This window comes from Ovis canadensis, chromosome X (assembly GCF_042477335.2).
Source record: "Ovis canadensis isolate MfBH-ARS-UI-01 breed Bighorn chromosome X, ARS-UI_OviCan_v2, whole genome shotgun sequence".
Classification (NCBI taxonomy): domain Eukaryota; kingdom Metazoa; phylum Chordata; class Mammalia; order Artiodactyla; family Bovidae; genus Ovis; species Ovis canadensis.
Genome location: NC_091727.1, coordinates 73,759,130 through 73,785,972, shown reverse-complemented (window position 1 = coordinate 73,785,972; position 26,843 = coordinate 73,759,130). Strand labels below are relative to the sequence as shown.

The 26,843-nt window shown below is 38.1% G+C and overlaps 1 pseudogene; it reads left to right on the top strand.

The window, feature by feature from the left end:
- Positions 1-8,230: 8,230 nt before the first annotated feature.
- Positions 8,231-26,843, top strand: part of LOC138930753 (ubiquitin carboxyl-terminal hydrolase 44-like) — a 55,677-nt pseudogene continuing 37,064 nt past the window's right edge.

The following is a 26,843-nucleotide window of genomic DNA, read 5'->3' as shown; positions in this document are numbered from 1 at the left end:
ATTTTTGTTTATATTTTCATTACTCTAGGAAATGGGCCAAAGAATATCCTGCTGTGATTTATATCGGAGTGTACTGCCTATGTTTTCTTCTAAAAGCCTTATAAATATAGATCTTTGAATATACTATTTGCTAAGTCCTCTGTGATATTTTATGGAGAATAGAATGTTACATTAAGATCTAGTCTTTCTTAATTTTAGGGAAACTAATCTCAGCTAGGATTATTTCTCTAACACACAAGTAAAATGTGATATATGGTTCAAATAATGTTATAAGAGCTCAGAGAACCTAGAAATGTGAGGGATATGAACAAGTGGCAAGGATAGAAATAGCAGGAGAAGGGACCTGCTAACTGCTCTATATGGATAACTACTCAGCCTGATCCCACATAGCTTGTAAAAAAAAGTAATGCAACCCATGTTCAAATTCTTCAGACTGGGTGGCTGAAAGCATTTTTCTTTAACTGAGTGAAGGTAGCCGGGAAAGTCACACAAAGCAAAGAAAATCCAAGTATTTAAAAAGATTTTTTACGTATTTTTAACATCAGAAACATTTTGTATTGTGGTATAGCCAATTAGCAATGTTGTGATAGTTTCAGGTTAGCAAGAAAGCAAGTTGGGATGAGCTATCACAGGTTTTGAGACAATAATCACTATCAGCACTAAAAGGAAAAGACTTCTACGAACATTTTCTTTGAATGAAGACTAAAAATTTTTAGTCTCAAAAGTGTCTTAAATATTTAAGTAACCTTGTGTAAAGCTAATTTGCTTAGTAGCAGAGAGATTCATAAATAAACTGTGAACTAGAATCTTGTGTAAGTGAACGTGTTCTGTCCTATAAAAGTTGCCCATTAGCTTTTTAAAATTTATTTATTTTAATTGGAGGATGATTAACTTACAGTATTGTGATGTCCTCTGTCAAACATCAGTGTGACTTTTCCATAGGCATACATGTGACCTCTCCCTCCTGAAACCCCCCCATTTCCTTCCTTGAGTCATCTCTCTAGGTTGTTGCAGAACACTGGCTTTGGGTTTCCTGCATCATACATCAAAATCGACTGGTTATCTATTTTACATACAGCAACGTATATGTTTCAGTGCTATTCTCTCAAATTACCCCACCCTCTCTTTCTCCTATGTATCTAAAAGCCTGTTTTTATGTCTGTACCTGCACAAAGAATAGTGAGCACAATCTTTCTAGATTCCATATCTATGCATTAATATGTGATATTTGTATTTTTATTTCTAATTTATCTCACTCTGTGTAATAGGCTCTAGGATCATCCATCTCATTAGAAGTGACTCAGGTGTTCCTTTTTATAGCTGAGTAATATTCCAATGTGCATATGTACAACAACTTCCTTATCCATTCATCTCCTGATGGACATCTAGATTGCTTTCATGTCCTAGTTGTTGTAACTAGTGCTGCAGTGAACATTGGTACCGGGGTCCAGCCCCAGTTGGATCCAGGGTAATCGAAGTGTGGACGGTGTTGGTGATAAGGAAAGAGAGAGGAATAGAATAGAGGCTGATACTCCTTTGTTTACACAGAAAGCCAATAAAGCCCCAAGACAAGGGACTTGCACCTTTCACGTAGGCCGCAGGTGCCCTCCTGGTCTCCCGAGGGAGTGAAGATGCAGAGCACCTTCCTGTTCAGGTCTTAGAAGCCCAGGCAAATAGGCAAACACGGAGGGCCCCTGTGCTCCAGGGGATCAGCCTGAAAAAGAGAGTAAGAGAGAGAAAGGAAGAAAGAAAGAAAGAATGACATGGGGGAACCAGGCTTTTGTGGAACTGGTCCTGGTCTGTCTCTTTATTTTTCAGGGAAGCTTTTATACTTTAAGTTGTACATAGAGATAAATGTAAAAAACAGAGTCACATAGGGGCTGACTCTGCTCTGACTCTTATCTGAAGACAAAGTGTTCTTTGCATACCTTTGTTCTTACAAGGGTCTTACATTTGTTTACAATATCTTCTAGTCTGGAGACCGATTAGCATTTTATGGCCCCATCTTTTTTGTTTTCCCTTAAAATCTACTTAGCCTTAAGATAGCGATAAAGTTACATTCTTACAGAGCAAGGATAGGACAATTTATAATAAAGAAAGAGGAGTACAGTGATTTATAACAAAGAAAAAAATTCATTAACTCAAAGGTCTAGTATTGCTAACATCAAAACTACTATATTTCTTTTTCTACATTCCAATTGCATTGATTAACATACTCCCACGAGCCTAAGGGTATGGAGGCCTGGCGGCAATCATTAACTCAGCAATGAAACCCTTCACCAACATGATTTTTATCTTTAGAAAAGCCTTATGCTAACTAAGACTTTCAAAATACTCCAAACTTTCTGTACTGTTTATGGTTGAGAGATTGTAAACAATCCTGTGCGTAGTAGCAAGAGTGTGGATAAACCTGTCACACAAACTAGACTGCCAGCAGAGAGGTTTGAGCTGAGACATTCCTTTTATATGCAGGAGACTATTAACTGGAACTCTAAGTTAATTTTCCAGAGAAAGGTGGTCAGGGATAGCCCCTGTTAATGTCAGAAGAGTGTAGTATAACAAAGATTTTGGTTTTGGGGGTAGATGCTCGAGCAGATCCAGGGGACCCCTTGAGTCCTGATCCGCCTTGCCCATCAGACCTCTTCCACATGACCTTGTCATGGGTGGGGTCGGGGAGTCCCTCGAGTCCTGATCCACCTTTGCTCCTCAGGTCTCTTCCTCATGACCTCTACCATGGGTAGGATCTCCCATGTTGGCTCCCGGCACATTGGGGTACATGTATCTTTTTCAATTCTGAATTCTTCAGCGTGTATGCACAGTAGTGGGATTTCTGGGTCATTGGGTAGATTTATTCCTATGTTTTTAAGGAATTTTCATACTGTTCTTCATAGTGGTTGTATCAACCTTCCTGAGATCAGACTACACTACAAAGCTACAGTCAACAAGACACTATGAAACAGACACAAAAACAGAAATATAGATCAATGGAACAAGATAGAAAGCCTAGAGATAAATTCATGCACCCATGGAAAACTTATCTTTCAAAAAGGAGACAAAAAAATGTACAATGGTGAAAAGAACCTCTTCAACAAGTGCTTCTGGGAAAACTGGTCAACTATGTGTAAAATCAATATGAAAATCAGGCTGATTACATCCTTTTCAGCCAAACATGGAAAAACCCTATACAATAAGCAAAAATAAGATGGGGGATTGACTGTGGTTCAGATCAAGAACTACCTATTGCAAAATTCAGATTTAAATTGAAGAAAGCAGGGAAAATTAATAGGCCATTCAGGTATGACCAAAATGAAATCCCTAACAATTATACAGTGGAAGTGGCAAACAAATTCAAGGGATTAGATCTGATAGACAGAGTGCCTGAAGAACTATGGATGGAGGCTTGTAACATTGTATAGGAGGCAGTGATCAAAACTATTAACAAGAAAAATAAATGCAAAAGGCAAAATGTTTGTCTGAGGAGGCCTTTCAAATAATTGAGAAAAGAAGAGAAGCAAAAGGCAGTGGAGAAAAGGGAAGATGTACCCATCTGAATGCAGAGTTCCAAAGGACAGCAAGGAGAGATAAGTGAACAATGCAATGAAATAGAAGAAAGCAACATAATGGGAAAGGCTAGAGATATCTTCAAGAAAATTAGAGATGCCAAGGAAAAAATTCATGCAAAGATGGGCACAATAAAGGACAGAAGCAGAACGAACCTAAAAGGAACAGAAGAGATTAAGAAGGGGTGGTAAGAATATACAGAAGAACTATACAAAAAAAGGTCTTAATGTCCTGGATAACCATGATGGTGTGATCACTCACCTACAGCCAGACATCTTGGAGTGTGAAATAAAATGGGCTTTAGGATGCCTCGCTATGAACAAAGCTAGAGGAGGTGATAGAATTCCAGCTGAGCTATTTCAAATCCTAAAAGATGATGCTATTAAAGTGCTGCATTCATATGCCAACAAATTTGTGAAACTCAGCAGTGGCCACAGGATTGGAATAGGTCCGTTTTCATTCCAGTTCCAAATAATTGGTTGGATGGCATCACTGACTCAATGGACATGAGTTTGACCAAGTTTAGGGTGATAGAGAAGGACAGGGAAGCCTGGTATGCTGCAGTCCATGGGGTCACAAAGAATTAGACATGATTGAACAACTGAACTACAACAACTATGTGCAAAATAATAAAGTTAGAATATTTCTGAACATCATACACAAAAATAAACTCAAAATGGGTTAAAGACCTAAACTTCAGACCTGAAACTATAAAACTCTTAGAGGAAAACATAGATAGGACACTCTATGACATAAATCACAGCAAGATCTTCTATGACCCACATCCTAGAGTAATGGAAATAAAAACAAAAATGAACAAATGGGACCTAATTAAACTTAAAAGCTTTTGGACAGTGAAGAAAACTATAAGTAGGGTGAAAAGTCAACCCTCAGAATGGGAGAAAAAAATAGCAATGAAACAACTGGCAAAGAATTATTATTCTCCAAAATATACAAGCAGCCCTTGCAGCTCAATGCTAGAAAAAAGAGCAACCCAATCAAAAAGGGGGCAAAATAACTAAATAGCCTTTTTCCAAAGAAGACATACAGACGGCTAATTAACACATGAAAAAATGCTCAACATCGGTCATTATTAGAGAAATGCAAATCAAAACTACAATGAAGTATCATCTCACACTGGTCAGAATGTCCATCATCAAAAACTCTACAAACAATAAATGGTGGATAGGGTGTGGAGAAAAGGGCACCTTCTTACACTGTTGGTGGGAATGTCCATTAGCTTTTATAAAAATAAATTGCATTGTTGGCAAATACTTGATAACTAAAATAAGAAAATGAGGAGTGTATACAGGCAGTATATGAAGAATTATATAGATCTGACTTCTCTCCAGTTTTAGAAGTCAAAGACTATGTTTGCATTTAAAGGCAAATCTTAACAGTTAACTTCGGTGTTGTTGTTCAGTCATTAAGTTATGTCTGATTCTTTGTGACTCTATAGACTGCAGGATGCCAGACTGCCCTGTCCTTCACTATCTCTCAGAGTTTGCTCAGATTTATGTCCATTGAGCCATTGATCATATCTAACCATCTCATCTTTTATCACCCTCTTCTCCTTTGACCTTCAATCTTTCCAAGCATTAGAGTCCTTTCCAATGAGTTGGCTCTTCAAATCAGGTGGCCAAAATACTGGAGTTTCAGTTTCAGCTTCAGTCCTTCCACTGAATACTCAGGGTTGATTTCCTTTAGGACTGAGTGGTTTGATCTCCTTGCAGTTCAAGGGACTCTCAAGATTTTTCTCCAGCACCACAACTTGAAAGCATCAGTTCTTTGGCTCTCAGCTTCCTTTATGGTCCAACACTCACATCCATACATGACTACTGGAAAAACCATAACTTTGACTATATGAACTTTTGTCAGCAAAATGATGTCTCTCCTTTTTAATACATTGTCTTGGAATGTCACAGATTTTCTTCTAAGGAGCAAGAATGCTTTAATTTCATGGCTACAGTCACCATCTGTGATTTTTGAACCCAAGAAAATATATCACTGCTTCCACTTTTACCCCTTCCGTTTGCCATGAAGTGATGGGGCTGGATGCCATGATCTTAGTATTTTGAGTGTTTAGTTTTATGCCAACTTTTCCACTCTCTTCTTTCACCCGCATCAAGAGAATCTTTATTTCCTCTTCACTTTCTGCCATTAGAGTAGCATCATCTGCATATCTGAGGTTGTTGATATTTCTTCTGGCAGTCTTGATTCCAGCTTGTGGTTCATCCAGCCTGTCATTTCACATGATGTACTCTGCATATAGTCTGAGCCACCAGGGAAGTCCTAAGTTAAATAAGCAGGTTGGCAATATACAATCCTGTCCTACTCCCTTTCTCAATTTTGAACCATTCCGTTGTTCCATGTCCAGTTATAACTGTTCCTTCTTGATACACATACTTGTTTCTCAGGAGACAGGTAAAGTTTCTAGTATTCATATATCTTTAAGAATTTTCAACAAGTGTTTCGATCCACATAAATTCTTTAGCATAGTCAATGAAGCAGAAGTATGTATGTATATATATATATATATATATATACACATATATATATATATATATATATGTATATATATATATATATATATTTCCTGGAATTCCTTTGCCTTTACAATGATCCAAGGAATATTAGCAATTTGACCTCTGATTCTTCTGCTTCTTTGAAATCCAGTTTGTACATCTGGAAGTTCTTAAGTCACACACATACTGCTGAAACCTAGCTTGAAGAAATTGAAAAAAATTTACTAGCATGTTAAATGTCCACAATTGTAATGTAGTTTGAAATTTTTTTGCTCTTTTTTGGGACTGGAATGAAAACTGACCTTTCCCAGTCCTGTGGCCACTGCTGAGTTTTCCAAATTTGCTGACATATTGAGAGCAGCACTTTATCAGCATCATCTTTTAGGATTTGAAATAGCTCATCTGGGATTCCATCATCTCCGTTAGCTTTGTTCATATCAATGCTTCTTAAGGCCTACTTGACTTCACACTCCAGGGTGTCTGGTTATAGGTGAATGACAAAGCTATCATGGTTATCTGCAATATTTAGAATTTTTTTATAGTTCTTCTATATATTCGTGCTATCTCTTCATTTGATCCTTACCATTTCTGTCTTTTATCATGTTCAACCTTGCATGAAATATTCCCTTTTTATCTCCAATATTCTTGAAGAAATCTCTAATATTTCCCTTTCTGTTGGTTTCCTCAATATATTTGCATCATTCAGTTAAGAAGAATTTATTTATTTTTATTTTTATTTTTAAATCTCCCCTGCCTCTCTGGAACTCTGCATTCAGTTGGGTATATCTTTCCCTTTCTCCCTTGCCTTTCACTTCTCTTTTTTACTCAGCTCTTTGTAAAGCCTCCTCAACAACTAGTTTGATTTCTTGCTTTTCTTTTAATTTGGTATGATTTTGGTCGCTGCCTCCTGTGTAATGTTATGAATCGCTGTCCACAGTTCTTCAGGCACTTTGTCTACCAGATCGAATCCTTTGCATTAATCCATCATCTCCACTGTATAATCATAAGGCATTTGATTTAGATCATACCTGAATGGCCTAGTGGTTTTCCCTACTTCATTTTAAAATTGAGTTTTGTAATAGGGAGCTCATAATCTATGTAACAGCCATCTCCAGGTCTTCTTTTTATTCTTTCTGCTGGCTCTATAGAGCTTCTCCTTCTTTGGCTGCAAAGAATGCAATCAATCTTATTTTGGTATTATCCATCAAGTGATGTCCATGTGTAGACTCATAGATTCTGTTATTGGAGAAGAGTGTTTGCTATGACTAGCATGTTTTCTTGACAAAACTCTATTAGCCTTTGCCCTGCTTTATATTATACCCCAAGGCCAAACTTGCCTTTTACTCCAGGTATCTTTTGACTTTTTTGCTTTTGCATTCCAATCATCTATGATGAAAAAGAGGGCTTCCCTGGCAGCTCAGCTGGTAAAGAATCTGCCTGAAATGCAGGAGAAGCCTGTTCAATTCTGAGTCAGAAAGATCCCCTGGAGAAGAGATAGGCTACCCACTCCAGTATTCTTGTGCTTCCCAGGTGTCTCAGATGGTTTAAAAAAAAATCTACCTGTAATGCAAGAGACTTGGGTTTGATCCCTAAGTTGGGGAGATCCCCTGGAGAAGGGAATGGCAGCCCACTCCAGTATTCTCGCCTGGGGAATTTCCTGGACAGAGCAGTCTGGCAGGCTACAGTCTATAGAGTTGCAAAGAGTCAGACATGACTGAAGCAACTTAGCACTCCCTATAAAGTCTTGTAGGTTTTCATAGAACCAGTCAACTTCAGTTTCTTCATCAACAGTGGTTTGGGCATAGACTTGGATTATTGTGATGTGGAAAGGTTTGCTTTGGAAGTAAACTGTGTTGATTTTGATATTGCACCCAAGTTTTGCATTTCAGATTTGTTTTCTGACTATGAGAGCAATTCTAATTCTTCTAAGGAATTCTTGCCCACAGTGGTAGATATAATGGTCATATGAATTAAATTCACCATTCCAATCCATTTTAGTTCACTGATTCCTTAGTATTGAATAAATACCTGGAATGTTAGGTCAATGAATCAAGGTAAATTGGATGTGGTCAAGCGGTACATGGCAAGAGAAGGATACAAATGGGTGAAAACTTTCAAACTTGATTTGAACAGTTAACCATTGGATGAAAAGGCAAGCACAATTTCAGGGAAAAAAAAAGGCAAACATAGAAGTGAAGAAAAGATGGCAATAATTAGAGTATTAAGTTAAACCAGAATTAGAAAATGTAACTCTAAAAAGAGTTTATATTTGCAAGGTCTAGCTTGGTCCACCATAATAGAAATAGTTCCTGTTTAAGTATCACTATAAACCTCAGCAGCATCATCAAAAGGTAAAGTAATATCTACCTCTGAAGATGTAAGATTTAAAAAGTCAGTGACTCCTTTGTTAAATGAAGGCCAATAGTAATTCTTAGTGAAGCCAGATTGAGAAATTTTAGAAATACTTGGCCATATGAATACTGTTCAAACGTTGAGTCATTTACTTATTTGTTCCAATATTTTTCAAAACTTTATCTGAACCAATGGCTGGCTATGACATTTAGTGATAAAACAAGATCATCTTATAAGCATCTTTCAATCACAGATGCGGTATATGAAATGAATGAACATCAAGAAAAAAAAAGGCTCTATTCAGTCCAGATATTCAACTTTATCATCAGGACTACATAGTGGAGCATCAAAGAATAGAAAGACGGGACTTATTTAACCAAGACAGTCAAGCTGATAATACCTTTCTCTTTGTCATGAATTGCATACTTTGTTTCAAGTCATGTGGTCTGGAAACTGGATCTTGGTCACATCATTTTGCTATACAATACTCAGTATGGAGATTATTTCCTGATTTTCATGGTTATGCCCAACAAGATGCTCAGGAATTTCTTTGTGAGCTTTTGAATAAAATAGAACATGAACTAGAGATAACTGAGAACCTTTCTGGAACTTGTTACTGGAATTTCAAGAAAGATACCAATGTAGTGGAAAATATACTACTTCCCAGGCATGTCTTGTTACTGAAATGTTGGACAAGTTCACAGAAACTGAAGATTCAGAAGGAAAATCCTACATATAACCAGGGTAATTCAAAGTATAGAAGGTTTTCCTCAAAACCAGTTATGCTCACAGAAGCTGCCAAACAGTTTATGATTTGCCAGTTACCTCAGGTTCTCAGAATACATCTGAAATAATTCAGGTGATAAGGACATAAAAATTGACAGAAGATTGGTATTCATATTGGCTTTGAAGAAATCTGAAACCTGGGACCCTAGTGTTGCAGGGAATATTTGAAATCCCTAAGACTAGAAAGCATTATCTATAGCTTAATACACCGTGGGAACGAATTTGGCTCAGAACATTACACCACGTACTGTTATAATTCTGAAAGAGGATACTGGGCACACTGTAATGATTCCAAGCTAAATATGTGCATTATGGATGAATCATGCATGGCTCAACCTTACATCTTGCTTTATAACAAGTGAGTTACTGAGACTAGTTATTCTAAGCTCTTGGCTCCAGAACTACTGTCTGGTAGTCAATATCCCAAAGAAGAAGCTGGTACATCTAATGAAATTCTTTGTTGTTGTTGTTCAGTTGCTCTGCTGTGTCTGACTCTTTGCAACCCCATGGACTACAGAACATCAGATTTCCCTGTCCTTCACAATATCCTGGAGTTTGTTCAAACTCATGTCCATTAAATAGGTGATGCCATCCTACTATCTCATTCTCTGTCATCCCTTTCTCCTCCTGCTTTCAATCTTTCCCAGCATCGGGGCCTTTTTGCAATGAGTTGGCTCTTTGCATAAAGTGACCAAAGTATTGGAGCTTCAGCTTCATCATCAGAGCTTCCAGTGAACATTGAGGGTTGATTTCCTTTAGGATTGACTGGTTTTATCACCTTGCTGTCCAACCGACTCTCAAGAGTTTTCTCCAGCACCACAGTTTGAAAGCATCATTTCTTCAGCCATCAGCCTTCTTTATGGTTCAGCTCTCACAACCAGACACAACTGCTGGAAAAATCAAAGCTTTGACTGTATGGAATTTTGTCAGCAAACTGATGTCCTTGCTTCTTAATATATTAAACATGTTTGTCATAGGTTTCTTTCTAAGGAGCAAGTGCCTTTTGGTTTTATGGCTGCAGTCACCATTCACAGAGATATTGGAGACCAAGAAAATAAAATCTGTAACTGTTTCCAATTTTTCCCCTTTTATTTTTCATGAAGTGATGGGACAAGATTACATGATTTAAGTTTTTTGAATGGTGAGTTTTAAGCCAGCTTTTTAATTCTCCTCCTTCACATTCATCAAGAGGTTTTTTTAGTCCCTCTTTGCTTTCTGTCATTAGAATGGTATCATCTGCATATCTGAGGTTGTTATTATTTCCCCCAGAAATCATGATTCCAGACTGTGGTTCATACAGCCCAGCTCTTTGCATGATGTACTCTACATAAAGTGGGTTTCCTTGGTGGCTCAGTGGTAAAGAACCCACCTTCCAATGTGGGAGAAGCAAGATACCTATTTTCAATCAATGTGTCAGGAAGATCCCCTGGAGAAGGGAATAGCAACCCACTCCAGTATTCTTGCCTAGAGAATCCCATGGACAGAGGAGTCTGGCACACTACAGCCCATGAGGTCACAAAGAGTCAGACATCACTGAAGTGACTGAGCATGCACACACTCTGCATAGAAGTTAAATAATCAGGGTGATAATATACAGCCTTGTCATACTCTTTTCCCAATATTACTCCAGTCAGTTGTTCCATGCTCATTTATTTTTTTAATATAAATTTATTTATTTTAATTGGAGGCTAATTACACTGGGGTGACGCACGCTCATATCTAACATGCTTCTTGGTCTACATACAGGTTTCTCAGGAGACAGGAAAAGTGATCTTCTATTTCCATGGTATTTTTCACAGAACTAGAACAAAAAATTTCACAATTTGTATGAAAATACAAAAGACCCTGAGTAGCCAAAGCAATCTTGAGAAAGAAGAGTGGAGCTGGAATAATCAACCTGTCTGACTTCAGACTATGCTACAAAGCTACAGTCATCTATACAGTATGGTTCTTGCATAAAAACAAATGTAGATCAATGGAACAAGACAAAAAGCCCAGAGATAAACTCTTGCACCTATGGGTAACTTATTTTTGACAAAGGAGGCAAGAATATACAATGGAGAAAGGATAGTCTCTTCAATAAATGGTTCTGGAATAACTGGACAGTTATGTGTAAAAGAATAAAAATAGAACACTTATTAACACTATACTCAATGATGAAATAAAAACGGATTAAAGACCTCAATGTAAGACCAGAAACTATGAAATTCTTAGAGGAAAACATAAGTAAAATATGCTTTGACATAAATCACAGCAAGATCCTCTATGACTGATCTCCTAGATTAATGGAAATAAAAACAAAGTAGACAAATGGGATCTAATTAAACTTAAAAGCTTTTGCACACTGAAAGAAACCATAAACAAACTGAAAAGTCAGCCCTCAGAATGGGTGAAAATAATAGCAAATGAGACAACTGACAAAGGATTAATCTCCAAAATATACAAGCAGCTCATACATCTCAATGCCAGAAAAACAAACAACCCAGTAAAAAAGTGAGTAGAAGACCTAAACAGATATTTTTGCAAGAAGATATACAGATGAATAATAAACACATCAAAAGATGCTCAACATCACTCATTATTAGGGAAAGCATCTCAAACTTACCATCAGGTATCAACTCACACCAATCATCAGGCCCATCATCAAAATATCTACAAACACTAAATGATGGAAAGGGTGTAGAGAAAATGGAACCCTCTTGCACTGTTTGTGGGAATATAAACTGATACAGCCACAATGGAAGACAACATGGAGATACTTTAAAAAGCTAGAAGTAAAACTACCATGCTGGTGCTGCTGCTGCTTCTGCTAAGTCTCTTCCTGCATGTCCGACTCTGTGCATCCCCATAGATGGCAGCCCACTAGGCTCCTCTGCCCCTGGGATTCTCCAGGCAAGAATACTGGAGTGGGTTGCCATTTCCTTCTCCAATGCATGAAAGTGAAAAGTGAAATTGAAATACCTCAGTCGTGCCCAACTCTTAGCGACACCATATAATCCAGCAATCACACTAATGGGCATCTACCCTGAGGAAATCATAACTGAAAAAGAAAATATGGACTTCAAAGTTCATTTCATCACTATTTATAATAGCTAGGACATGGAAGCAACTTCAGTTCAGTTCAGTGGCTCAGTCGTGTCCGACTCTGTGCGACCCCATGAATCACAGCACGCCAGGCCTCCCTGTCCGTCATCAACTCCTGGAGTTCACTCAGACCCACGTACATCGAGCCAGTGGTGCCATCCAGCCATCTCATCCTCTGTTGACCCCTTCTCCTCCTGCCCCGAATCCCTCTCAACATCAAAGTCTTTTCCAACGAGTCAACTTTTCGCATGAGGTGGCCAAAGTACTGGAGTTTCAGCTTTAGCATCATTCCTTCCAAAGAAATCCCAGGGCTGATTGCTTTCAGAATGGACTTTTTGGATCTCCTTGCATTCCCAGGGACTCTCAAGAGTCTTCTCTAACACCACCGTTCAAAAGCATCAATTCTTCGGCTCTCAGCCTTCTTACAGTCCAACTCTCACATCCATACATGATCACAGGAAAAACCATAGCCTTGATTAGGCGGACCTTAGTAGGCAATGTAATGTCTCTGCTTTTGCATATGCTATCTAGGTTGGTCATAACTTTTTTTCCAAGGAGTAATTGTCTTTTAATTTCATGGCTGCAGTCACCATCTGCAGTGATTTTGGAGCACCAAAAAATAAAGTCCGACACTGTTTCCCCTGTTTCACCATCTATTTCCCATGAAGTGATGGGACCTGATGTCATGATCTTCATTTTCTGAATGTTGAGCTTTAGGCCAACTTTTTCACTCTCCACTTTTACTTTCATCAGGAGGCTTTTCAGCTCCTCTTCACTTTCTGCCATAAGGGTGGTTTCATCTGCATATCTGAGGTTATTGATATTTCTCCCGGCAATCTTGATTCCAGCTTGTGTTTCTGCCAGTCCAGCGTTTCAAATGATGTACTCTGTATAGAAGTTACATAAGTAGGATGACAATATACAGCCTTGAAGTACTCTTTTTCCTATTTGGAACCAGTCTGTTGTTCCATGTCCAGTTCTAACTGCTGCTTCCTGACCTGCATACAGATTTCTCAAGAAGCAGGTCAGGTGGTCTGGTATTCCCATCTCTCTCTGAATTTTCCACAGTTTATTGTGATCCACACAGTCAAAGGCTTTGGCATAGTCAATAAAACAGAAACAGATGTTTTTCTGGAACTCTCTTGCTTTTTCCATGATCCAGCGGATGTTGGCAATTTGATCTCTGGTTCCTCTGCCTTTTCTGTAAACAAGCTTGAACATCAGGGAGTTCAAGGTTCACGTATTGCAGAAGCCTGGCTTGGAGAATTTTGAGCATTACTTTACTAGCATGTGAGATGAATGCAATTGTGTGGTAGTTTGAGCATTATTTGGCATTGCCTTTCTTTGGGATTGGAATGAAAACTGATCTTTTCCAGTCCTGTGGCCACTGCTGAGTTTTCCAAATTTGCTGGCATATTGAGTGCAGCACTTTCATAGCATCATCTTTCAGGATTTGAAACAGCTCAACTGGAATTGCATCACCTCCACTTGCTTTGTTTGTAGTGATACTTTCCAAGGCCCACTTGACTTCACTTTCCAAGACCTCTGTCTCTAGATGAGTGATCACACCATCATGATTATCTGGGTCATGAAGATCTTTGTTGTACAGTTCTTCTGTGTATTCTTGCTGCCTCTTCTTAATATCTTCTGCTTCTGTTAGGTCCAGACCATTTCTGTTCTTTATCAAGCCCATCTTTGCATGAAATGTTCCCTTGGTATCTCTTATTTTCTTGAAGAGATCTCTAGTCTTTCCAAGTCTGTCTCGTCCTCTATTTCTTTGCATTGATTGCTGAAGAAGTCTTTCTTATCTCTTACTATTCTTTGGAACTCTGCATTCGGAGGCTTATATCTTTTTTTTTTTTCTCCTTTGCTTTTTGCCTCTCTTCTTTTCACAGCTATTTGCAAGGCCTCCCCAGACAGCCATTTTGCTTTTTTGCATTTCTTCTCCATGTATATCAACAGATGAATGAAGAAACTGTGGTACATATACATAAGGTAATATTCAGCAAAAGAAAGGAACACATTTGACTTATGTATAATGAAGTGGATGAAACTAGATCCTATTATACAGCGTAAAGAAAGTCATAAAGGGAAAGACAAATATTGCATATTAATGCTAATAAGTAGACTCAAGAGAAATGGTGTTGATGAACTTATCTACAGAGCAGCAAAGGAGACAAAGGCATAGAGAACAGACCTGGAACATAGTTGGGGAAGGAGACTCTGTGATGAGTAGAATTCAAAGAGTAGCATTGAAACATATACATTACCATAAAATTAAATAGCCATTGGAAATTTACTGTATAATGCAGTGAGCTCAATTCCAGTGCTCTGAGACAACCTAGAAAGGTTGAATGTGATAGGAAGTGAGAGGGAGGTTCAAGAAGTAAGGAACATATGTTTACCTTTGGGTATTTCATGTTAATATATGGCAAAAAAAAACACCACATAATATTGTAAAACAATTATCCCCCAATGAAAAATAAATAAATTTTAAAAAAGAGAGTCATTTTGAGAAACCAAAGCTATATCTCTGACTGAATCAACAACTTTGGTGCCAAGAAAAATCCCATAAATGGCTTCTTATCCTTGAGGACTTGACTACAGTCCAATTTGATTTTGGTTTTGCAACCAGCCCATATGCCAAGAGACCCTGGAAAAGGCACACATACCCATGTGTCAGGTAAATAGACCTCAGTCTTGGCTGTGGATCCTGAAATGATTTATGAACTAGCTCTAAGTCCTCTCTGGCAAATACCAGGAGCCCTTGGAAACATTAATTGGGACAGTTACCAATGGACCAAGGAAATTTTGTGAATATCCAGGAGTCCAGTAGAAAAGTTCCATAACATCTTCAGAGGAAAAACATTCAATTGAAGCAATTGAATAGGATAAGAGGAATAGATCAACTTACACCCCAAAGCCAAGAGAGATTTTTTTTCCAACCCAGGATTTCACCTGTAGAGGAAAGTGAAAGCATATAAGTTAGCACTTTTTATCTCCAGTTATACAGGATCTTGGCAAAGAGGCCCCCTTTTTCTAGTCACATCCAGAATACTCGTGTGCTGCACAACTAAAGAGTGAGAAGGGGCTGTAAGAGTGGAGGATAGGGTTCTTAAAATGTATCAAAAAGATGCATATTCTACTAACCGCATTATGAACACTATCAAGAAGCCCACCCATGAGCCACTGGGGATTTTTCAACTATCAGATTCCCCAGTTGGACCATATATACTCTCAGCACTGAGCCTGCTTTCCACACAAACACTCTCAGTCCATGGCAAGCATCTTGGGCATACTCTGTATGTGCTTTTGGAGATGGCTTCTGAGCATGCACAAAAAGCTGACCCAAACATGATGGCATAGAAGAAACAAACATAAAATTGAACATCCAGCAGTTTCCTTAGGAAAGTAAAAAAGAACAATGTAAGCATTCATCCTGGATTAGAAAGATCAAAATAAGGCATACAGTATTAAGAATTTTACCACAAAAAAACAGCAGTAACTGTGAAACAAGTGTACACATAAAAAAGAAATGTGCATGCATGCTAAGTCACTTCAGTCATGTCTGACTCTTTGTGACCCCATGGACTACAGCCCATCAGGCTCCTCTATCCATGGAGATTCCCTGGGCAAGAATGCTGGAGTGTGTTGCCATGCTCTCCTCCAGGGCATCTACCTGACCCAGGGATTGAACCTGGACCTCCTGCATTGGTAGGCAGGCTCTTTAGCACTAGCGCCACCTGGGAAGCCCATAAAAGAACTGAAAAACTCTCAAGATCCATAGCATGACTGATGGAAGGTATTTCACTTCAAAAGTAAATCAATAAAGACTAGAGGAGGTGACAGCTACCTCAAATATGAAAACAGCAAAATAACATTTCAAATAACATTTAAAAACTAAGGAACATGGCACCACCAAAGGATCACAGTATTTTCCAATAACCAATCTGAAAGACATGAAGATCTGTGATTTATCTGATAAAGAATTCAAAATAGTTGTTGTAAAGAAGTTCAGAGAGATTTAAAAACAAATGAATGAACCACAATAACAATAACAAAAACAGAGAAAGACAATTCAATGTACTCCGGAAAAATACTACATAAACAAAGCGAGAAGTTTAACAGAGAGACAGAAGTCATAAAAATGCCAAATAAAAGTTCTAGTGTTGAAGAATACAATGAGTTAAATGAAAAATGTAATAGAAATCAACAAAAAATTAATGAAGCAGAAGAAAAAATGATGTCGAAGACAAATCCTTTGAAAAAATCCAATCAGAAGAGATCAAATAAATGAGTATTAAAAGCTGAAATGAAATATGAGATACCATTTATAAAATCATCTATGCAATACAGGATTCCTAGAAAGAGAAGAGAGGCAGAAGGCAGCATAAAACATTTTTGAAAATAATTAAATTTTTAAAAAAGGAGATAAATGTATGCTGCTGTTGCTGCTGCTGCTGCTGCTAAGTCGCTTCAGTCTTGTCTGACTCTGTGTGACCCCATAGATGGCAGCCCACCAGGCTCCCCTGTCCCTGGGATTCTCCAGGCAAGAACACTGGAGTGGGTTGCCATTTCCCTCTCCAATGCATGAAAGTGAAAAGTAAGAGTGAAGTAGTTCAGTCGTGTCCAATCCTCAGCAACCCCATGGACTGCAGCCTACCAGGATCCTCCTTCCATGGGATTTACCAGGCAAGAGTACTGGAGTGGGTTGACATTGCCTTATCCAGATATATGTATACATACAGCTAATTCACATTGCTGTACAGCAGAAACTAACAGAACATTGTAAAGTAAAGATACTTTGGTACAAATTAATAAATAAAGTAAAGAATGATTAATAGCCAGCCTCATCCACCAATTCCCTGTGAAAGCCTCACAGCTGGTCTCGGGTCCAGACCTTCCCACTAACACCCAGCAGGAGCTGTGGTCAGGCCTTGAAGATGGTCCCAGAGGCAGCCCCAGACCAGTGCCCTGCAACAGCCATGGCCCCAATATAAAAGGAGAGTGCAGACAGCCCACAAAGTGGACAACCCTTGAGTGACTGACCATGACGACAAGAAGAAATTGTGCTTTTGATCCCTACAAACATTTGCTAAATAAGACTACATCTTCAAGACTGGAAGAGATAGTTGATATATCTAATACATGTAAAAAACACAATGAATTAAGTAAAATGAAGAGACAGAGGAGCACGTTCAAATTGAAAGAACAAGATAAAATTGCTGAAAAAAAAAAGCTAAACAAAACTGAGATAAGGAACCTATTTGGTAAGAAATTTTGTATAATGGTCATAAAATCCTCACTGAACTTGGGAGAAGAATGAATTAACACAGTGAGAACTTCAACATAGGGGGTATAAAATATGAGAAAGTATCACACAGAAGTTATAACTGTACTATAAAACACTCTAGAAGGGTTAAACAGCAAACTGGATGAAGTATAAAAAACAAATAATTAACTTGGAAGACAAAAAATAGTACTCAACCAGACAGAACAGCAAGATACTTAAAACAGAATTAAAAAGGAGAGATAATACCTGAAAAATTATTTGAAGTGGTTGAAAACTTCTAGGGAATAAAGTAGACATCTGGATCTGGGACATACAGAAAGCTTCAAATAAGAAAAACCAGAAAATATATATGTCAAGACACATTATAATTAAAATGGTAAAAGTTAAGAATAAAAGAATTATCAAAGCATCAAGAAAAAATAAAACAACTTATTACATACAAAAGAAACCCTACAAGGCTATCAGAATAAACATTACAGACTGGCAGAGATGGAAATAACATTCAAAGTGTTGAAAGAAATAAAGTTTTAACCAAGAGAGAAACTATAAAAACATCCAGAAAATAATGAAAAAAATAGCAATATGTATATACTTAAGTACATGCTTACATAAAAATACCACTTCACACCAGTCAGAATGTCTGCGATCCAAAAATCTGCAAGCAATAAATGCTGGAGAGGGTGTGGAGAAAAGGGAACCCTCCTACACTGTTGGTGGGAATGCAAACTAGTACAGCCACTATGGAGAACAGTGTGGAGATTCCTTAAAAAATTGCAAATAGAACTACCTTATGACCCAGCAATCCCACAGCTGGGCATACACACCAAGGAAACCAGAATGGAAAGAGACACATGCACCCCAATGTTCATTGCAGCACTGTTTATAATAGCCAGGACATGGAAACAACCTAGATGTCCATCAGCAGATGAATGGATAAGAAAGCTGTGGTACATATACACAATGGAGTATTTCTCAGCCGTTAAAAAGAATTCATTTGAATCAGTTCTGATGAGATGGATGAAACTGGAGCCGATTATACAGAGTGAAGGAAGCCAGAGAGAAAAACACCAATACAGTATACTAACACATATATATGGAATTTAGGAAGATGGAAATGACGAGCCTGTATGCAAGACAGGAAAAAAGACACAGATGTGTATAACGGGCTTTTGGACTCAGAGGGAGAGGGAGAGGGAGAGGGTGGGATGATTTGGGAGAATGGCATTCTAACATGTATACTATCATGTAAGAATTGAATTGCCAGTCTATGTCTGATGCAGGATACAGCATGCTTGGGGCTGGTGCATGGGGATGACCCAGAGAGATGTTATGGGGAGGGAGGTGGGAGGGGGGGTTCATGTTTGGGAACGCATGTAAGAATTAAAGATTTTAAAATTTAAAAAATAAAAAACTAAAAAAAAATAACCACTTTAAATATAAATATATTAAATTAACTAATCCAAAAGACATGGAATGGCTTAATAGATTAAAAATAAAGGTTGGACACATTTATATGTCCCATACAAGACAAATAAATCAGGGGAAAGGATGCACAGAATGAAAGTGAACAATTTAAAATATATTTTATGCAAATAAAAATGAAAAGAAAGTTGGAATATCTGTACCATATGAGACAAAATAGATTTTGAAACAAAGACTTTAATGAAAGAAAAACAAGAGTATAACATAGTGATAAAAAGGTCAATGTAGCAAGACATAAAATTTATAAGTGTATATACACTCAATAGGGCTTCCCTGGTGGCTCAGATAGTAAAGCATCTGCCTGCAATGTGGGAGACCTGGGTTCGATTCCTGGGTTGGGAAGGTTCCCTGGAGAAGGAAATGGCAACCCACTCCAGTACTCTTGCCTGGAAAATTCCGTGGACTGAGAAGCCTGGTAGGCTACAGTCCATGGGGTCGCAAAGAGTCAGACATGAATGAGTGAATTCACTTCACTTCATACACTCAATAAAGGAGCAACAAAATATCTAAAGCAGATATTAATGGATATAAAGGGAGAAACTGAAAGCAATACAATGCAGTAGCAGACTTTATTACCCCACTTATATCAATGGATAGATCAAGACAGAAAATCAAAAAGGATATATTGGCCTTATATGATGAAATAAACCAGATGAACTTGAAAGATATGTACAAAACATACTATTCAAAAGCATCAGAATACAAACCATTCTCAAAAGTGCATGGAACATTCTTCAGGATAGATTATAAATTGAGACTCAAAACAAGTCTCAATGAATTCAAGAAGAGTGACATAAAATCAAGCATCTTCTCTCAAGGCTGTTCAGTTCTTCTTCACTTTCTGTCATAAGGGTGCTGTCATCTGCTTATCTGAAGTTATTGATATTTCTCCAAGCAATCTTGATTCCAACTTGTGCTTCCTCCAGCCCTGCGTTTCTCATGATGTACTCTGCATATAAGTTAAATAAGCAGGGTGACAATATACAGCCTTGACGTACTCCTTTTCCTATCTGGAACCAGTCTGTTGTTCCATGTCCAGTTCTAACTGTTGCTTCCTGACCTGCATACAGATTTCTCAAGAGGCAGGTCAGGTGGTCTGGTATTCCCATCTCTTTCCAGATTTTCCACAGTTTATTGGGATCCACTATGATTAAATGCTTTGGCAGAGTCAATAAAGCAGAAGTAGATGTTTTTTTCTGGAACTCTGTTGCTTTTTCCATGATCCAGCATATGTTGGCAATTTGATCTCTGGTTTCACTGCCTTTTCTAAAACTAGCTTGAACATCTGGAATTTCATGGTTCACATATTGTTGAAGCTTGGCTTGGAGAATTTTGAGCATTACTTTACTAGCATGTGAGATGAGTACAATTGTGTGGTAGTTTGAGCTTTCTTTGGCATTGCCTTTCTTTGGAATTGCAATGAAAACTGACCTTTTCCAGGCCTGTGGCCACTGCTGAGTTTACCAAATTTACTGGCATATTGAGTGCAGTACTTTCATAGCATCATCTTTCAGGATTTGAAATATCTCAACTTGAATTCTATCACCTCCACTAGCTTTGTTCGTAGTGATGCTTCCTAAGGCCCACTGACTTCACTTTCCAGGATGTCTGGCTCTAGGTGAGAGATCACACCACCGTGATTATCTGGGTCATGAAGATCTTTTTGTATAGTTCTTCTGTGTATTCTTGCTACCTCTTCTTAATATCTTCTACTTCTGTTAGGTCCATACCATTTCTGTCCTTTATCGAGCCCATCCTTGCACAAAATTGTTCCCTTGGGATCTCTAATTTTCTTGAAGAGATCTCTAGTCTTTCCCATTCTGTCTTGTCCTCTATTTCTTTGATTGATCACTGAGGAAGGATTTCTAATCTCTCTCTGCTATTCTTTGGAACTCTGCATTCAAATAGGTATATCTTTCCTTTTCTTTTTTGCTTTTCACTTTCCTTCTTTCACAGCTATTTGTCAGGCCTCCTCAGACAGCCATTTTTCTTTTCTTCATTTCTTTTTCTTGGAGATGGTCTTGATTCCTGTCTCTTGTACAATGTCACAAACTTCTGTCCATAGTTCATCAGGTACTGCCTATCAGATCTAGTCCTTTAAATCTACTTCTAATTTTCACTGTATAATCATAAGGGATTTGATTTAGGTCATACTTGAATGGTCTAGTGATTTTCTCCACTTTCTTCAAATTCAGTCTGAATTTGGCAATAGGAGTTCATGATCTGAGCCACAGTCAGCTTCCAGTCTTGTTTTTGCTGACTGTATAGAGCTTCTCCATCTTTGGCTGCAAAGAATATGATCAATCTTATTTTGGTGTTGACCATCCAGTGATATCCATGTGTAGAGTCTTCTCTTGTGTTGTTGGAAAAGAGTGTTTTCTATGACCAGTGCATTCTCTTGGCAGAACTCTATTAGTTTTTGCCCTGCTTCATTCTGTACTCCAAGATCAAATTTGCCTGTTACTCCATTTGTTTCTTGACTTCCTACTTTTGCATTCCAGTCCCCTATAATGAAAAGGATAAGTGGGGACTAATCAAACTTAAATACTTTTGTACAATGAAGGAAACTATAGGCAAGGTGAAAAGACAGCCTTCAGAATTGGAGAAAATAATAGCAAATGAAGCTACTGACAAAGAATTAATCTCAAAAATATACAAGCAGCTCATGCAGATCAATTCCAGGAAAATAAACCACCGAACTAAAAAGCTGGGCCAAACAACTAAACAGACCTTTCTCCAAAGGTAACAAACAGATGGCTAGCAAACACATGAAAAGATGCTCAATATCACTCCTTATAAGAGAAATGCAAGTCAAAACTACAATGAGGTACCATCTCACCCTGGTCAGAATGTACACAATGGAATATTACTCAGCTATTAAAAAGAACGCAGTTGAATCAGTTCTAATGAGGTGGATGAAACTGGTGCCTATTTTACAGAGTGAAGTAAGTTGGAAAGAGAAACACCAATACAGTATATTAATGTTTATATATGGAATTTAGAAAGATGGTAAGGATGACCCTGAAAGTCAGCAAAAGAAACACAGATATAAACAACAGACTTTGGGACTCTGTGGGAGAAGGTGAAGGTGGGATGATTTGAGAGAATAGCATTCAAATATGTATATTATCATATGTGAAATAGATGACCAGTCCAAGTTTGATGTGTGAAACAGCGCACTTAAAGCCAGTGCACTGGGACAACCCAGACGGATGGGATGTGGAGGGAAGTGGAAAGGGTTTTGAGATGGAGGAAGCATGTACAACTGTTATTCGTGTCAATGTATGGCAAAAAGACCACAATATTTTAAAGTAATTATCCTCCAATTAAAATAAGTATTTGGAAAAAAAAGAAAACTAAAACACAAACTGGAAAACAAAACCAAAGCAGAGTGCCAACTGGTGAATAAAACAAAGAAAATGAAACAAACTAACAAACGATGTAAAAAAAAAAAAAGGAAGAAAATAAGAGGTAGACAGGCAAAGTTAAATAGAAGCATATAAAATGATTTGTTTGTATATATATATAATATATATATAATATATATATATAACTACATCAAGAAAAGAACAATAAGAAAAGCAAACAAAAATTCCAGAAAAATTAAAGAAATCTTACAAGAATGTAAAATCCAATGTAGAGTTAGAAGTATATAAAGGAAATAAATAGTGTAATTTTAAAAAGAAGTTTTCAAAAACTTAAATAGAGTTAATAGTAAAAATAAAACCAACAACCACAGCAAAAGAAAAAAAAAAAATCCAGAGCCAACTTCAGAAGAAATCAAAATATAAGAAGAATAATAAATGTTTTTCTGGGATCTCAGGTATCAGCATCATTTCCCTCCCTGTGAGTCACAGTCCACCACTGCCTTCCTAGAATGCCCTCCACTACTAAGCTGTTCTTTGGACTTGCAATGGGGACAGCTCAGAGTCTAATGTGGCCCTATTCCTGGGTGTTCTTGCTTCCAATGTTCACAGCTGCCAGAACTAGTGTGTTTTCTTTTGTGGGAGCTCTCATTGTCCTTTTGTACATTTCTTAGACACAGAGTCCACCTAGTTGACCATGTGGATTTAATCTGCAGCTTGTACAGCTAGTGAGAAGCCTCTGGATCATCTGTTTTAGCCACACTGCCCATGCAGTTCAATTGTCGCTTTATTATCACCACTGCATGTGGATCATCTATAGGAGTTTGCTCCTGAGGCTGGCCCTGGAGGACTTGACTCTGTTCTATTGAGGGCCATGTGGGGTGGTGGTGCAACTATTTGGATCACAGGGACCCTAGAGAGGAAATAAGGTGCTATTAGTGTTAGCAGCAGCAGCAGCAGCAGCAGCAGTGGTTTTCCCAGCTTCTGACTCTCTGCCCTAGTGAGGATCAAACATGCAGGTAGTGTAGCTGCTTGCATTGTGAGGACCCTGACATTGCCAAGTGTGCAGGGATACCAGCAGCCTCAGGCACAGGAATTATGCTATTATTCAAGTCTTTTTCTAGGTTCTGGCAGCTGGAATTCAAAGGGCCTCCCGTGCTAGTCCTTCATTGTCGCTTGGCGCAGGAGGCCCTCAAAGGTCTCCCTGTGGCTGGGGTCCTTCTCTATTGTTTAAAAGGCCACCCTCTCTGGGATCTTTCTCTATTGATCAGTTTCCTGCATTGACAGTTGAGGAGAGAGAGAGGGTACAGTGATGGCTCCATCCCCTGCACATGACTCAGATGTATTGCCTTGACTCTATGACCGCCTGGTTTTCCTCAAAGGCATTCCCCACTGCAAACTCCTCCCTCACATCCCCTCAGTCAGTTTCCCTCCAGTCAACAGCAAACGTCATCTTGGGGCTGTTCTCCATTTCCTATGCTCCAGCTCCCAGCCTCAGCACATTCCATGGGACTTGTGTACCAGTCCGGGGTATGTAGGGCTGTGACAAATATTGCCTGTGTGGTTCTCATTCTATTCAGACTGTCACAGATCAGCTGTTGCACTCTTCTACAGGCTCAAATGCTTCCCCTCTGTCCAAACAATTGCCTCAATGTGTGGATCTGACACCTGCTTCAGTTCCCCCACTCCCCAGGTACAGTTCCAGTCCTGTTCACTCTCCTCTTTTTCCTTTCCTTGCATCATCCTAACAAGTTTTGTGTGAGTCTATATTCCCTTCCAATGGTCAGGGACTCTTGCCCACTCTCAGCTGGTGTTCTGTGAGATTTTCTGCATCTGAAGGTGTGTTTCTGATGCACTCATGGAGAGAGATGTACTCCACATCCACATACTCCTCCACCATCTTGTCTCTCCTCACAGCTAACAGTTTTATGATATACCATGATATATTTTGAAATAAAAATCTGTAGATAAATTCGATTGATACAATAATACATTCAGAACCTGAAAATTTGGCAAAATAATACCAAGGAAAGATTATAAGCCTTAATTAATGACCCCGTTAGCTCAGTTGGTAAAGAATTCACCTGCAATTCAGGAGACCTTGGTTTTATTCCTGGATCAGGAAGATCTGCTAGAGAAGAAACAAAGTATCCACTCCAGTATTCTTGGGCTTTCCTCGTGGCTCAGTTGGTAAAGACTCCACCTGCACTGCAGGAGACCTGGGTTCGATCCCTGGGTTGGGAAGATCCCTTGTAGCAGGAAAAGTCTACCCACTCCAGTATTCTTGCCTTGAGAATTCCATGGACTGTGTAGTCCATGGGGTCACAGAGTCGGACATAAATGAGTGACTTTCACTTCATGGTAGTGAGTGAGTGAATGAAAGTCGCTCAGTCGTGTCCAACTCTTTTCCATCCCATGGACTGCAGCCCACAAGACTCTCCTCTGTCCATGGGATTCTCCAGGTAAGAATACTGAAGTGGGTTGCCATTCCCTTCTCCCACTTCATGGTAACTCATATTCAATAAAATTCTGGGGAAAAAATGAAGTAATTTAAGCAGGTCCTTAGAGTTCATTTTACTGAGATTCAATCCAATTTAAACACTGCAAAGGTTCTTATAAGTTCTAAAGTAAAATATAAATGTTATCTTATATAAAAATGTGTCCTTTGTTTTATACTTTGCAATATATTTTTATTTATTATCTGACATTCTCTTCAAATTCTTGGAAGACAAAGAAGCAGAAATTATGGCTCAATAAGCAAATGTGATTTAGCCAATGTCAGAAACCAAGGCTCTTGTTACAACTGTTAAATAAGGGCTCACACTAACCTGAAGAAAAAAAAAAAACAAATCAAAGGACAGTGAACTATGTCTAGTTTCTAGTTTGTGAACTTGGTGCCTACAGTTTTGTCTGAAATATGCCCTAGTGCTACACGTGGGAACACACATGTTTATGTGTTACCACTGAAGTATGATTTTGCCTGTGCAGTACTATTTTGTTAATAAGGTGTACTATCACTCCTGGGATTAAAAAAAGGAAGAAGAAATAAGGCTTTAACTATGATACATTTCTTTTGACTTCTAGTTCATTGTTATTTGTATTGTTTGTCTGCCTCCCTAGTAGAATATGAGGAAATAAAACACTGTTGATTCCCACAAAGAACATTTATTATGCAATAATTTCTATTTAAGTCAATATTACCCACTCATGTGGATACTATATATGCTAAATAACATGAAAAATTATTTGAATTGGCAGCTGATAATTTGGGTATTGCAAACAGAATTATTAAGTAATACACGACAGGAAACACACACACACACACCATCCAATCCAAGTTTGTTTCTCATCTTCATTAGACTGAAGTTGGACCTGTTTCTCTTCCCCACCTTCGAGTTTTTGTTTAAATCACCCCGACCAAAAATATCAAATGACCTACTATCTGCCACATTATATCCTTTCCATTACAGTAAATCATTATTCCTGATACAAATTTTCTTCCAAATATACACCAGTAATTTCTCAGATTCTTGGAGCTTTGCCCATATCATTTTATATCATTTATATTTTACACTAGATTGGAATTATTTGCATATATCCATTTCTCCTAATAGACATCACGCTACAGAACAGTTTATTAATCATTCAGAAAAACCCAAGCAGTTAGTCCTGTGTGTGTACACACATATATATGTGCATGTATGTGTTATATGTTCCATAAGTATTTGTTTTTTTTAATCTCAGATTTAGTTTCTCTACTCAGATCACCTAAAAATGTACCTTTGAAGCATTTTACGATCAAAAGAATATTTTTCTTCCTGGCCTTAGAAGTCTTTTGAGGACTTGAGACATTAAAATTTTCTATATGTCCCCATATCATACAGAAGCCATACAGGGGAACTCAGAAAACACTCCTGACAGCTAGAGTGTGGGACAAGATGAACTCCATGATAAAGGCAAGTTGTTGATTGTGTAATATTTTCTGTGATTCCCTTGTAAATGGCATGAAAACTTTCATGATAGCAGGTGATATTTTCACTTGGCTGTTATCAACCTCTTTCTATTCAATCAGTCAGATATTTTATTCAATATATCCTTTAAGAAATAAGAACATTTCAAAGTGTAACTATTAGCATCTCAATGAAAAAATGGATGTCTTACATTCTAAAAGATAGAGTAAGTACTTAGATAGAAATATTCTATAGATACAGAAGAGTTTCTCAGTGATCAGTATTCTATAACCAAGAATATTTGACATGAAGTTAATCCTGCCCATTTTATCCAAACTCTCAAACTTTACACAACCTCTTTACTTTTGAATAATATCTGTGAGAAATAATTACTTCCATGAGAATTTGATAAAACTTTGTGTTGACCATGCCATTCAAGTTTTTT